Genomic DNA, 14,084 nt, shown 5'->3' with positions numbered 1-14,084 from the left:
CAAATACACTTACGTTTGAATGAAGGCCTGAGACTTTTTTCTGGGGTTGTTCACCTCTGAATTCTAAACCATAGCCTCAGCTGGTACTGTAGTTTTTGTATAAGCTGGGTTTATTGCACAAAACTGACCACCCTGCCACTCAGTGTGAAGTCGCCTGAGGCTGCAGAGATTACAGACTAAAAGGTTATTTTTGCTTCTCTCTAAACTTTAGCCAAATTTCTGTCAAATGTAAGATTTTGAAAAAGACATTAAGCGAGAGAAGTCTTTTTATTATTAGAGCAACTTAGAAATCTCCAAACAAACAAACAAATCTATCTATCTATCTATCTATCTATCTATCTATCTATCTATCATCTATCTATCTATCTATATGTGTATATATGTACTCATCACCACATATGTTGTAGCAAATTAAAAAAGAGGGGATACTTGAAAATAGAGTATGAACCCACTGGCCAGGAAGCCAATCGAGAGACCCAAACAGGACTGGTTAGTCCACAGATTGATTCCTTGATGGTTAACCCTTTCAGGCACCTCCATGTATAGAATTTGTCCCCTCAAGCAATCAGTAGTAAATTTACCATGGCTACCATGGTGTTACCAGAAAAATTGTCTGCTAAGGCTGATAAATAGGTTGCTCATCTGCTTCCTTGACTTTTATTTCCTCTTGCATAAATGTTTTCATCCCAACGTTACCAATACCTGTTCTAAGATGAACGATAAATTACCAAACTACTGAAATCACCAGGAAATTCTTAATAGATCAAAAAAGAACTTAATAACAACAAAAAGCCGTAATAACATAATAATGCACTCTGTAGTCTAAGAAGAGCCCTCTATAGAGAGATAAATGGCTACTTAGTAAAATCTTAGCTTATACATAAAATGATACATTTCTTTGTGGGCACATTTACCAAGTGTCGACAGCAGGCACCTTGGAATGAAACATATCACAGTCATAATTGTTCTGACTGCCACAGAAAAGTTCACACAGTAAGCCCTTTATTGACTAAAAATACATGTATATCCAGAAGGAAAAGAGCCTTAGGGGATAAGAGATTTAGCAAGGGAGAGGAAATTGCTTTTTATTTAGTGATTAAATACACATAAAACAAAAGCTGCAGAGGAAGCAGCTCCTAGCTCCCACGTACTCACAAAAGGAGATGGTGCTATGGAACTGTGGGAGAATATTTCTTTGGGTTATGCATGAGAATCCATGACACCAAAGAACACCACTCACAAGGACAACCCTAACTCAAAAGTCAACTTTAAACACTGACTTAGGCCAACAATTTTAACCTTTACTGGAACCAGGCTTTGTGCCAGGGCTGCTATCTAGGGGTCAAATGTTCTCTTATTTGTTCTCTCCCTTTCTTTTCCCTGCCCACCTTCTGGCATACACATACGAAGTCAATGATAGAAGGGCAAAAGACAGTGGATACAACAAAATCTACAAGCAACCAACAAACCAGGGCAATTCCAAGGGCCAGAATACCCTGGAGCTGGATTAAAAGCCCCTTAACAACCCGGAGTCCACCGGTTTCGTCCACTTAATTCTGTTTGAAGAATTCCAGGGGTGATTTCCTTTCTTCCCGGGCTTTCCTCAGGCATGCCCACTCAGGGTTTCACTAAGAAAACTTTGCTAAGTCTTTCATCTGAAAGAAACCTGGCACTGTTTTCTAGTTGTCTGTCACCAGGAGCAATGCTCCAGAGAAGAAAACATCCATTCCACTTCCCAACAAAGCTCAGTCCTTCTGGAAATGCATCGAGTGATAAGGCTGAGGTCAGGGAATATGTCTACTGTTGCTTCAGATGAAGGTTCAACCCCAAGGTAAGTGCTCAACAACAGTAATAAATCCCTCTGACGCAAAGATGTATGGCCCCAAAATGATCCTGGCCATTTCCCAGGAGTGACCTCTGACATTATTCGTATGTCAGCTCCTCTCGTTGTTAAACTTTTGGGAGTCTGTAAGATGCCCCACTTCTCTATTTGAAGAACCACACCACTTCTTTTTCATCTTCTAGAACTTAGAACTCTCTGCAGCCCTCTGGCTGCAATATTCTCCCACATGTTATAAGAACTTAGTTACCTAGCTTATCCTCCACCAATAACTGGTATTTGAAAAGGAGGATGAAAAGCTATAGGGCCATTTAAAGCTTTCATTTGAAAAGCTTTTTGATATAAATATTCTCAACGACTCAGGCTTTGTTTTCAATCTACGTGGTTTGAAGCTCCTTAGAAGAAAGCCAAATTCTTTTGGTATTTCCACACTAACGTCAATAGTAGTGAATCCTGTAAAGCAGGGTCAGCAATCTTTTTCTGTGAACGGCCAGACAGTAAATATTTTAGGCTTTGTGGTGCACATACGGTCTCTGTCCCATATTCTTTGTTTTTTTTTTTTTTTTTTTGCCATTGCTTATTTTTTTTTAAACAACGCTTTAAAACGTAAAACCATTCTTAGCTCAAGCGGCTGCACAGAAACAGGCAGAAAAACAGGTAATTTTTCTTTATAGTCAAAGCAGAATGGTGCTTAAAACAATACTGGAAATTCGGACAGATGGCAACAAGTTTCATCACCATCTTCTTGATCCAGCCACTTCTGTGAGTCACTAAGGACCTTGGTGCCTCAGTTTCTTCATCTATAAGGGGGTTTAGAATAGATCAGTGATTTATAAACCATATCCTCAAAAACCCTAGGACTCCAGGGAAGGTCACGGTTGTGTGCATCCATTTATCTTTCACCTCAGCACACGGCTAACCTGCAGCCCAACTTTGATCTTATCTATACAGGAGTGCTCTCCTTAAAGACAAGGGTTCACTAATTTTTTTCTTTTTAGTTTTAAAAACACTGCATTAGATGATCTCGGGGATCTTCCTGGTGTGCATCCTCCACGAGTCTATTATTGGATAATCGATCCTTTTCCAATCATTGTATTGAGAAATGTCAGGTAGATAGGAAATGATTTTTTTTAAATATCTTTATTGGAGTATAATTGCTCTACAGTGGTGTGTTAGTTTCTGCTTTATTACAAGGTGAATCAGCCATACATATACATATATCACCATATCTCCTCCCTCTTGCGTCTCCCTCCCACCCTCCCTACCCCACGCCTCTAGATGGTCACAAAGCACCGAGCTGATCTCCCTGTGCTATGTGGCTGCTTCCCACTAGCTATCTATTTTACATTTGGAAGTGTTATATATGTCCATGCCACTCTCTCACTTCGTCCCAGCTTACCCTTTGCCCTCCCGTGTCCTCAAATCCATTCTCTACATCTGCGTCTTTATTCCTGTCCTGCCCCTACGTTCTTCAGAACAATATTTTATTTTTTTTTAGATTCCATATACATGTGTGAGCACACAGTATTTGTTTTTCTCTTTCTGACTTACTTCACTCTGTAGGACAGACTCTAGATCTATACACCTCACTACCTATAACTCAATTTCGTTTCTTTTTATGGCTGAGTAATATTCCATTCTATATATGTGCCACATCTTCTTTATCCATTCATCTGTTGATGGACACTTTAGGTTGCTTCCATGTCCTGGCTATTGTAAATAGAGCTGCAGTGAACACTGTGGTACATGACTCTTTTTGAATTATGGTTTTCTCGGGGTATATGCCCAGTAGTGGGATTGCTGGGTCATATGGTAGTTCTATTTTTAGTTTTTTAAGGAACCTCCATACTGTTCTCCATAGTGGCTGTATCAATTTACATTCCCACCAACAGTGCAAGAGGGTTCCCTTTTCTCCACACCCTCTCCAGCATTTACTGTTTGTATATTTTTTGATGATGGCCATTCTGACCAGTGTGAGGTGATACCTCATTGTGGTTTTGATTTGCATTTCTCTAATGATTAGTGATGTTGAGCATCCTTTCATGTGTTTGTTGGAGATCTGTATATCTTCTTTGGAGAAATGTCTATTTAGGTCTTCTGCCCATTTTGGATTGGGTTGTTTGTTTTTTTGATATTGAGCTGCATGAGCTGCTTGTAAATTTTGGAGATTAATCCTTTGTCAGTTGCTTCACTTGCAAATATTTTCTCCCATTCTGAAGGCTGTCTTTTTGTCTTGTTTATTGTTTCCTCTGCTGTGCAAAAACTTTTAAATTTCATTAGGTCTTATTTGTTTATTTTTGTTTTTATTTCCATTTCTCTAGGAGGTGGGTCAAAAAAGGATCTTCCTGTGATTTACATCATAGAGTGTTCTGCCTATGTTTTCCTCTAAGAGTTTTACAGTCTTACATTTAGGTCTTTAATCCATTTTGAGTTTATTTTTGTGTATGGTGTTAGGGAGTGTTCTAATTTCATTCTTTTACATGTAGCTGTCCAGTTTTGCCAGCACCACTTATTGAAGAGGCTGTCTTTTCTCCATTGTATATTCTTGCCTCCTTTATCAAAAATAAGGTGACCATATGTGCATGGGTTTACCTCTGGGCTTTCTATCCTGTACCATTGACCTATATTTCTGTTTTTGTGCCAGTACTATACTGTCTTGATTACTGTAGCTTTGTAGTATAGTCTGAAGTCAGGGAGCCTGATTCCTCCAGCTCCGTTTTTCTTTCTCAAGATTGCTTTGGCTATTCGGGATCTTTTGTGTTTCCATACAAATTGTGAAATTTTTTGTTCTAGTTCTGTGAAACATGCCAGTGGTAGTTTGATAGGGATTGCATTGAATCTGTAGATTGCTTTGGGTAGTATAGTCATTTTCACAATGTTGATTCTTCCAATCCAAGAACATGGTATATCTCTCCATCTGTTTGTGTCATCTTTAACTTCTTTCATCAGTGTCTTATAGTTTTCTGCGTACAGGTCTTTTGTCTCCTTAGGTAGGTTTATTCCTAGGTATTTTATTCTTTTTGTTGCAGTGGTAAATGGGAGTGTTTCCTTAATTTCTCTTTCAGATATTTCATCATTAGTGTATAAGAATGCAAGAGATTTCTGTGCATTAATTTTGTATCCTGCTACTTTACCAAATTTATGATAGGAAATGATTTAAAACCCTATATTGAAGTATTTAAAGGAAAAGCAACAAAAACAAGAAAGAGATCTTATTCTAAGGGGCCAGATGTGCTTATTTAGATTTGTGGAAATCCACCAGATAGCCTTATCAGAGGGTTCCCAAATGCCACGCAGGCCAATGAGAGTTCACTCTTGTATCTCTCTGCTTAGGGCTCTGGGAAAAAGCAGGATGGTTTAGCAGCGGACAGAGCACTGAGCTCAGATCCGGAGACCTGGGTTCCAGGTTGAATTTGGAACTTACCAGGTATGTAACTCCTGATGTTTATTTAACAAAAACTGGACGGCCTACTAAATACCAATCCATAGACTGGATGTTATGACCACAGAGATGAACCAGACAGTTATGGGACACTCCCTCCCATTACTCAGATCCCTTGTCTGTAAAGTAGGATAATAACACCTGCTCCCTCTCCCAGGCCCCGTGGTCCTGCAGAGATGGCAAGGCTTGTGCAAACCGCCAAGCACAGACAACACTGAACTAGACAACTACAGATTCTCCTCCTTTTAAGTACATAACATATATGAAACTTCAAGAATTCACCCAGTTGATAAAATGAGGTGACAATAGGTTTTGCCTAACCAAAAAAACCACAACATTTCTAGAACATGAAGCAGCATGGCAAAACAGAAAGGGCACAAGCCTTGGCACCAGAAAATGCCACTCGAATCCCACTGTGCCTCCTACTAGACCCTACCAACATCTACGGGCCCACTGTCTCATGTGTAGAACAGGATATTAATACCTGCAATTTCATAGGGTCATTGTCAAGGTAAATCAGAATTATGTAAGTAAAGTATTTGGCATATAGAGTTAGCACGTAGTGAATATAGTTTTCCCTTTCTCTCCCTCCCAGGCACCTAGAAATCTCAGATGACAGAACAGTGTATTTTAAATAGCAGAGCTTACCTCAAAATTGTTGCTATTACTACCCAGCTCTATATCATAATCACCTCAACCAAAAAGGGCAGGAAACTTCTGGTTGTTATGACCATGGAATCCAGATGCAGAATATGCCCCGTCATCAGGAAAATCTTACAGTCTTGGCACAGATTGAGGACAGAGATGGAGAGCAGCAGCCAGTAACAGAGGGGAGACTCTACAGTCTGGAATGCCACAAACTTCCAACCACAAAAGTGCTCTCTGGCACTCAGATTGTGGTACCCCCCTGTGGTGCAGGCCATGGCCCCTGTTCTTGTCGGCAAGTCTCCTCCAGAAGCACATGACTTTCTCCAGTCATCGCTAGGCCACATCCATGGGAAGGTTCGTGGCACTGTTCATCACCTCCACCCAGCCCAGTTAAACAATTCAGGCAAATCGTTTTCTCATTTCTGAGAGAGGAAGATAGCAGGAGATAGTCCCCCAAGTCCTTTCTACCCCTATAACCCTTTGATTCTGTGACCCATTCTTAACTTCTCCATTCGTTCATTCAACAATGTTGATGGAACACCTCCTATGTCTTGGATTCTGTGACCCATTCTTTCATTCATTCATGCATTCATTCACTCATTCATATATTCAATAATGTATATAGAACACCTCTTATCTTTGATTCTGTGACCTGTTCTTAACCTCTCCTTTCATTCACTTATTCAACAATATTCACTGACCACTTACTATATACCAAGTACTGTTATGTGCAAGGATGTACAAAAACGAGTAAGAAATAATCCATGCCCCAAGCTTATAGTCAATAAGGACATAGACGAATAAGCAATTATAATGTGACATGGGAGGTATTATGAGAGATCCATGGGAAACATGGGAGGGGATGCCTAATATGCCTAATTCTGGCTGGGAGGTGGGACAATGATGGGCGGAGGGGAGGCAGGGAAGGTTTCTCAGAGGACTGAGTGTTGAAGGATAAGAAGAAGGTTATCAGGCCAATCAGATGGGTTGAAGACATCCCAGAAGTAGGGAAAAGAATATGCCAAGGTAAGGAGATAGAAGCATGGCGGTCTGCAAAAGAGATCACTCGATATGACTGAAATAAGGGATATACAGGAGGGCATACAGGAGGGATATACAGGAGGGCAGAAGAAAGGGGGCTCAAAAGATGAAGCATCTTCTATACTTTGCTAAGAATAGCAAACTTTATCCTTTCAGGGAATGCCTAAAAGATCCTAAATGAGGATTATCTGGATTACATGAGTCTTTTAGAAAGTCTACAGTGTAAAGACTGGATTATACAGAGGCTGGGGTAGGGGAAGAGGAGATGAGACTGAGGCAAAAAAGATGTTAATTCTTAGGGGAGAAGATAACAACGTAAATGAAAGCAGTGGTGGGGAGGGTGCGTGATGAATGCTAGAGATATTTTGGAAGTAGAATTAAAAGACTTGGTGGTCCATTTGATGTGGGAGGAAAGGAAATGGGTCGCATGCAGGATTACACCCAGGTTTCTGACTTGGGTCGGTGGGTTCATGAATGGTGGGGACAGCAGCCCAGAAAGGGATCACAAGAAGACCAGAAATCCTCCCAGCTCCCCAGGCCTGAAAATCTCAGGCATCTCCGTACGCAACAATACACTCTCCACAATAAATCATGCTGAACCCGTGGTATCCACAGGAGTTCTCCTTCTCTAAGGGGGTACCGGGAGGTCACAGGATGAACACGGAGCATCTTCATAGATCAACGTTTGGACATATGTATTTGTGGGGAAGAAAAGTAATTTAACTGCTAAGTTTATTTAAAACATTATTTTAAAACAACACATGTTATAGAGTAAAATGCCTATTTTCATCCAAATTTGCAGATGGAACAAAAGACTTTGAAGATACTTCAAAGAAACCTCCTAGAGGCTGAGAACCCTTGCGAGAGAAGGGTCCCCTGCCTTTGGGGTTCTTCAGTGCAAACAGCCACAAAGTGCTACATTGTAACATTATCAAGCAAAGCTGAGGAAGCAGAAACACGGAGACTTGGCATTCCCGTTCCCGTGCAGGCACCTTGGAGAGGTGGTTCTCAAAGTGTGGTCTGTGGACCCCCAGGGGTCTCTGAGACCCTCTCAGGGATCCTCAAGATCAAAACTGTTTTCATAGCAATACTAAGATATTATCTGCCCTTTTCACTCTGTTGACATTTGCGCTGATGACACAAAAGCAATGGCGGGTAAAATGCTGGCACCTAAGCTCGAATAGAGGCAGTGGCACCAAAGCATCCTAATAATCACTGCCCTCTTCACCACCACACACTCACAGTAAACACACACACACACACACACACACGCACACACACAGAAAACAAAACAACCCTGCCAGTTTCACTTAAGAATGTCTTTGGTGGGGGACTTCCCTGGCGGTCCAGTGGTTAAGACTCTGAGCTTCCAATGCAGGGGGTGTGGGTTTGATCCCTGCTCATGGAACTAGGATCTCACAAGCCGTGCAGAGTGGTCAAAAAGAAAAAAATTAGGGCTTCCCTGGTGGCGCAGTGGTTGAGAGTCCGCCTGCCGATGCAGGTTCGTGCCCCGGTCCGGGAAGATCCCACATGCCGCGGAGCGGCTGGGCCCGTGAGCCATGGCCGCTGAGCCTGCGCGTCCGGAGCCTGTGCTCCACAACGGGAGAGGCCACAGCAGTGAGAGGCCCGCGTACCGCAAAAAAAAAAAAAAATTATATATATAAAAAAAGAGTATCTTTGATGAAGCAGCAGTAGAAATTATTAATTTTATTAAAGATTGACCCTTGAGTAAACTTTTAAAAAATATTAAATGTAATGAAATGTGTGCAAAAAGCACTTCTGCCACGACTGAAGTACGATGGCTGTATCTAGGAAAAGTACGTGTGTGATTGAGTTGGGAGCAGAACCAGCAACTTTTTTCTTGGAATATCACTTTTTTTTTTTTTTTGCAGTACGCGGGCCTCTCACTGCTGTGGCCTCTCCCGTTGCGGAGCACAGGCTCCGGACGCGCAGGCTCAGCGGCCATGGCTCACCGGCCCAGCCGCTCCGCGGCATGTGGGATCTTCCCGGACAGGGGCACGAACCCGTCTCCCCTGCATCGGCAGGCGGACTCTCAACCACTGCGCCACCAGGGAAGCCCTGGAATATCACTTTTAACTGACAAACTTTGGTCATTCAAATTTGGGTATGTGGCAGGCAGTTTCTTGGAAATGAATGAAGTAAGGTTGATACTTCAAGGAAAAGCTGACAGCATTTGTAGCCAACGATAAAATTCAAGCTTTCAAGCAAGAATTAAAATTTTGGAAAACCCGTACCCTACACTGTGAACTTGACAGTTTCCCAATAGACTTTTCAAATAAGACCAGTGTTGACATTAATAAATTTTTTATACTGTATAATGAAATGTTTCAACATTTGGTAGATCTACAGAACTTAGTGAAACAATCCTTTCCAAATAACTCACGTGTGATGGTACATACATGATGATCCATTCAAACTGCAGTATAGACCAGTAGGTTTTAATGAAACTGAATACAAAAAATTCATGGAAATGGTTTCAGATTCCACATTACAATGAACTAAGCTAAGGGATAGCTTTAAGAAGCTCCCTCTTTTTGAGTCTTGGCAAAGTACCAAAGAATAGCCGTAATTATCTGAAAAGGCTATTACACATCTGTGTGAAGCCAGATTTTCTTCCTATATTCCATCCAAAACAACACGCTGCAATTGACTGAATGCAGCAGCAGATATGATCATCTTGTCAGACGTTAAAGAGATTTGTAAAATTATGAAATGATACCACTCTTCTCACTAAAGTTTTTTGGAAAAAGGTATTTTTCATAAAAATATCCTATTTATAATGAACAGATAATGGGTTATAACCATTATTTTTAACAATAAAAATATTTAATTTCTTTTTTTTTTTTTTTTCGGTACGCGAGCCTCTCACTGTTGCGGCCTCTCCCGTTGCGGAGCACAGGCTCCGGATGCGCAGGCTCAGCGGCCATGGCTCACGGGCCTAGCCGCTCCGCAGCATGTGGGATCTTCCCGGACCGGGGCACGAACCCGTGTCCCCTGCCCCGGCAGGTGGACTCTCAACCACTGCGCCACCAGGGAAGCCCTAATTTCTCAATTTTAATCTCTGTTATGCTATATAGAGATGGATACAATGCATATACACAAAAGCTCTTCGAAGTCCTCAATAACTTTTAGGAGGTCCCAAGACCAAAATATTTGAGAACCAGTGTCTTAGAGAAATTTTCACTCAGGCCAAAGAGATATATACTTGTATGCTCACAGCAGCACTCTTCTAACAGCAAAAAGTAGAAACAAACCACACACCCTGTGGTATGTTTCTACAGTACAATACTAGGGAGCAGTGAAAATGAATGCACCACGGCTAAATGCATCAACATGAATACATCGCACAAAGGTAACAGTTGGATGAAAATCCAAGGTGCGGAATGCGTGTTATTTGCCAACTTTTTAATACATTTATATTTTATAAATTTCAAAGACAAGCGAAACTAAATACGGTAAAGCTATAGAGAAAAAGCTAGAGGAATGATCAACAGAAAATTTAGGAAAATGGGAACAGGTAGCGGGAGAAATTTGCTAGCGTTGAAATCCGTTAGATTGGGCAGTAGGTTTATTAATGTTCGTTTAACCATAATGCTTCATTATAGATGTATGAATGTTAGATACATTATTTTTTGTAAATGGCACATACTTTGCAACCTCCAAAGGGAGACGCTGCATTAGAGCTTTCTTTGCCAAAGGAAACCAAAGACGGACGGAAGGGGTGGTTGGAGGAGGGGCAGGGACTAAGCCCTGGCGGAGGGTCTGCAGCACCGGCCCCAGAGAACCCCATCACTGGGGCAGGTCTCTTCTCGGGCACCTTCAGTGGTCACAGCCACTGCCATCCATCTACTTTGGTTTTTCAATAGCCCTCCCTACTTAAAAAGGCCATTTCTTCCTTCAGGCCATCATCCTCCATCTCCATCTACAGCACAATGAAAAACTACCAAATTTCACTGTTGATTTTGTGCTGTATCCAAAACACTGAACGTAACCAGCAGAATCTCTTATCACCTGGGCCAGCTCCTACTACATTTTTCCTACTTCCTATCCTTACATCACCAATATGCCCGCTCTGGCTGAACGAAGTTCCTTAGTGTCTCCTGCCTACTTCTGGTTTATTTCAACCTCTTTTGGCTAATGTTATTTCTTCTGCTTGGAACGTTCTTCTCTCGTCTCAAGATCTAAATCCATCACATCCTTGAGGATGCTTTAGGTACCAATCCTCTCCAAGAATCTTCTACCCATCACTCTTCCTCTGAGTTTCCTCAAACATTTACACACCTAATTCATATATTATTGTCTTGTACCTGTTGGCATATTGATTTGTACTTATCCTCTGTGATTGTTTTGTGTCAACATTTGAAAGAACTGTCAGCACAGACTGCATTCTAGACAACTTTTATGAGCTGGGTAAATGCTCAAAACTTTTTCTTAATGAATGAGCACCAAGTAGGGACTCCAACCCTCAGCTGAACAAATCCTCGCTGCTCTAATATGTGTCGACATCCACGTATCCTTATTCCCAAAAGGCTTTCAACTCACCATACTGAAAGATGTTCTCTCCCCGCTGTAGGAGCAGATTTCCTGTTTTATAAGAGAAACCAAGCAAAGAAGCATTTGCTCGAGAGAATTCTCAACATTTCTGCACCCCGTCTCACCCCCTCTTTACTTGCAGTCCTTAAAAACATCACCCTTGACAGCTGGTGGAACCAGCTTCTTTGTAAACACAAGATCTTCTGTTTCATTTGTGGGCAGTTTTATTTATTCAACAGGCCCTTATCTTAAGAAACCAAAGTTATCTTCCCTATAACTTCTACCCTGTGGGTCCTAGTCTCTGTTTTCTGCTCAGCATTTCAGAAATCTATGAAAATACTTTTCAAGCTGAATTTTAGTTATTTGTTTCCATCTCCTTCTCTGCCTGCTTGGCTCTGAGATCCTCGTGAGCCGGGACCATGCTCCGTTCAGCTCCACAGATCCTTAATCCCTGGCACAGAAACTGTTACTGCTGCCTGAATGAATGAATGGATGGATGGATGGGTGGATGGATGAATCAAGTATCAGTTAGCAGACACAAGGTGAGAATTTAGGATGAGTGACAATTCAGAGTAAGTTTACTCCCTTTTTCACTTGACAGAACTTCATATATTTCAATGTAGCTACCATGCACAATTTTTATCCACCCTCACTTTTTTCTTCGAATTAAGTACTCCCAATTGCCTCAATAGTAAATTCCTCACATGATGATTTCAAGAGCCTGCAACATTCTAGTTGCCTCCCTTCTGGTGAGCAGTTTATCAATGTCCCCCTTTAAATCAGGGCACTCAATCTGGGATTCACTATTATGCATGTGATCTAATCAGTTCACAAGGCCAATGTTATCACCCTTGTCCTGAATTCAGTACTTACATCAATGTAGCCAACTCTGCTGAAATGCATCCATTTTTCAAATGATGGCTGAATTTTAAATATTGTTTGTTGATTAATAGCAGTTATCTCTGGGGGTGTAAGTTGGGAAACGAGACTTTCACATCTTACTATAAATATTCCTGCATTGCTTTAATTATTTATACTAAACATGCACTCCTTTTGTCATTAAAAGCCAATATAGATTTTTAAGAATAAATTAATAAACAGTTAATATCTGTGATTTCCATGGTTCCAGTCTCATGGAGAACACAAGTCATATTTAAAATACGTGTACTCTCTACTACGTATAAAATAGATGACTAATAAGAACCTACTGTATAGCACAGGGAACTCTACTCAATGCTCTGTGGTGACCTAAATGGGAAGGAAACCCAAAAAACGAGGGGATATATGTATACGTATAGCTGATGCACTTTAATGTACAGCAGAAACTAACACAACATTGTAAAGCAACTATACTCCAATAAAAATTAATAAAAAAAGAAAGGGAAAAAAATAAAATAAAATACATGTATTTTTTTCTTCTCTTTTGTATATATTTCTCATCTATCAACGTGTATTTGAGTAGCCACTGGTACACAGCACTTCTAACTGTGATCTAGCCATCCAGCCAACCCAAGCCCTACTTCTAGATTATGAAATTCCTCTCTTCCTATAAATGTCAGAAAGCAGTTCACTATAATTTGATTTCCCTCTTTCTTAAGGTCAGATTAAAACCCAGTAAGTTATTATTGGAGTTTTGCTTTCCCCTAGAAGGGAGAAATCCTATAGCACATTTCCGGAAAATTTCCTGAAGCATAGGGTGTCCCACACTCTGTTTCCTTCCAAATACAGCTGTGTTTCATGCTCCAGAGAGGATTGTTGGGTTAACAAGTAGGGCCAAACAAGCACAGAATAGAAAACAACTCACAATTCTAGGCCATTACATGAAGGCAATGTTCTCCACGTGGAGCACATAATTCAGACCCCAGAAAGTACATCACTGCATGTGACTCTATTCTATGACCCTCTGCTTAGTCTAAGGTAAAAATAAATCTCTGAGGAAAGAAATATGATTGGTGGCACAAGTTTTTGTGAATTACAGGGCAACGTATGTGTTCCATCAGCACCTAGGGGGCTTCCTGCAGTGGAGGGTCTGAGAGGAGGTGCAGGTGGTGAAGGTATATCCTTCAAGCTTGAGACCCCGTGAAGGTTTCACAGACCTCAGAGCAGCTCTGAGCCCAGAGACCCGCCCTTCACAGGGCTCCAGCCTTTCATAGTACTCGCGCCGGTGACCTCTCAAGCTGGTTTCTTCCTCCCTGTGGCCCAGTTTCCAGGTCTGTCCAATTGGTAAGAGGAGGGGCTCTTCCCTGCCTGCCTCACTGGCAGATGGTATCGACGAAAATGTTTATATAAGCATTATATAAAAAGAAGGTGTGGCTAATGTACTGTTACCCATTTTACAAGACGGCACTCTGCCAAGTACAGAGAGGCCAAGTGACTTACCCAAGGTCACAACGCTAGTGAGAAACCCTGGTGATTGTGGTGGGAGAAGGTGACAGAGAAGACTAGAATCTGTGTCTCCTGCTTAGTACAGGTCCTTCCCTGAACCTCTGGTTTCTGATCCGGAGGAGTTGGAGTCAATTATTCAGATCCATGAGCTATTTTTAAAGGTTTTAAGAGTTT

The 14,084-nt window shown here is 41.4% G+C and overlaps 1 protein-coding gene across 1 annotated transcript in view; it reads right to left on the bottom strand.

Moving 5' to 3' along the window:
- ZNF827 (zinc finger protein 827) overlaps nucleotides 1-14,084 on the bottom strand; it is a gene marked incomplete at its 5' end in the record, with an annotated part of 180,073 nt that overhangs the window by 155,061 nt on the left and 10,928 nt on the right. The window lies entirely within an intron of this gene.

The sequence above is a fragment of the Stenella coeruleoalba genome (genome assembly GCF_951394435.1).
Source record: "Stenella coeruleoalba genome assembly, chromosome: 4".
Classification (NCBI taxonomy): domain Eukaryota; kingdom Metazoa; phylum Chordata; class Mammalia; order Artiodactyla; family Delphinidae; genus Stenella; species Stenella coeruleoalba.
This window is presented reverse-complemented; position numbering and strand designations above follow the sequence as displayed.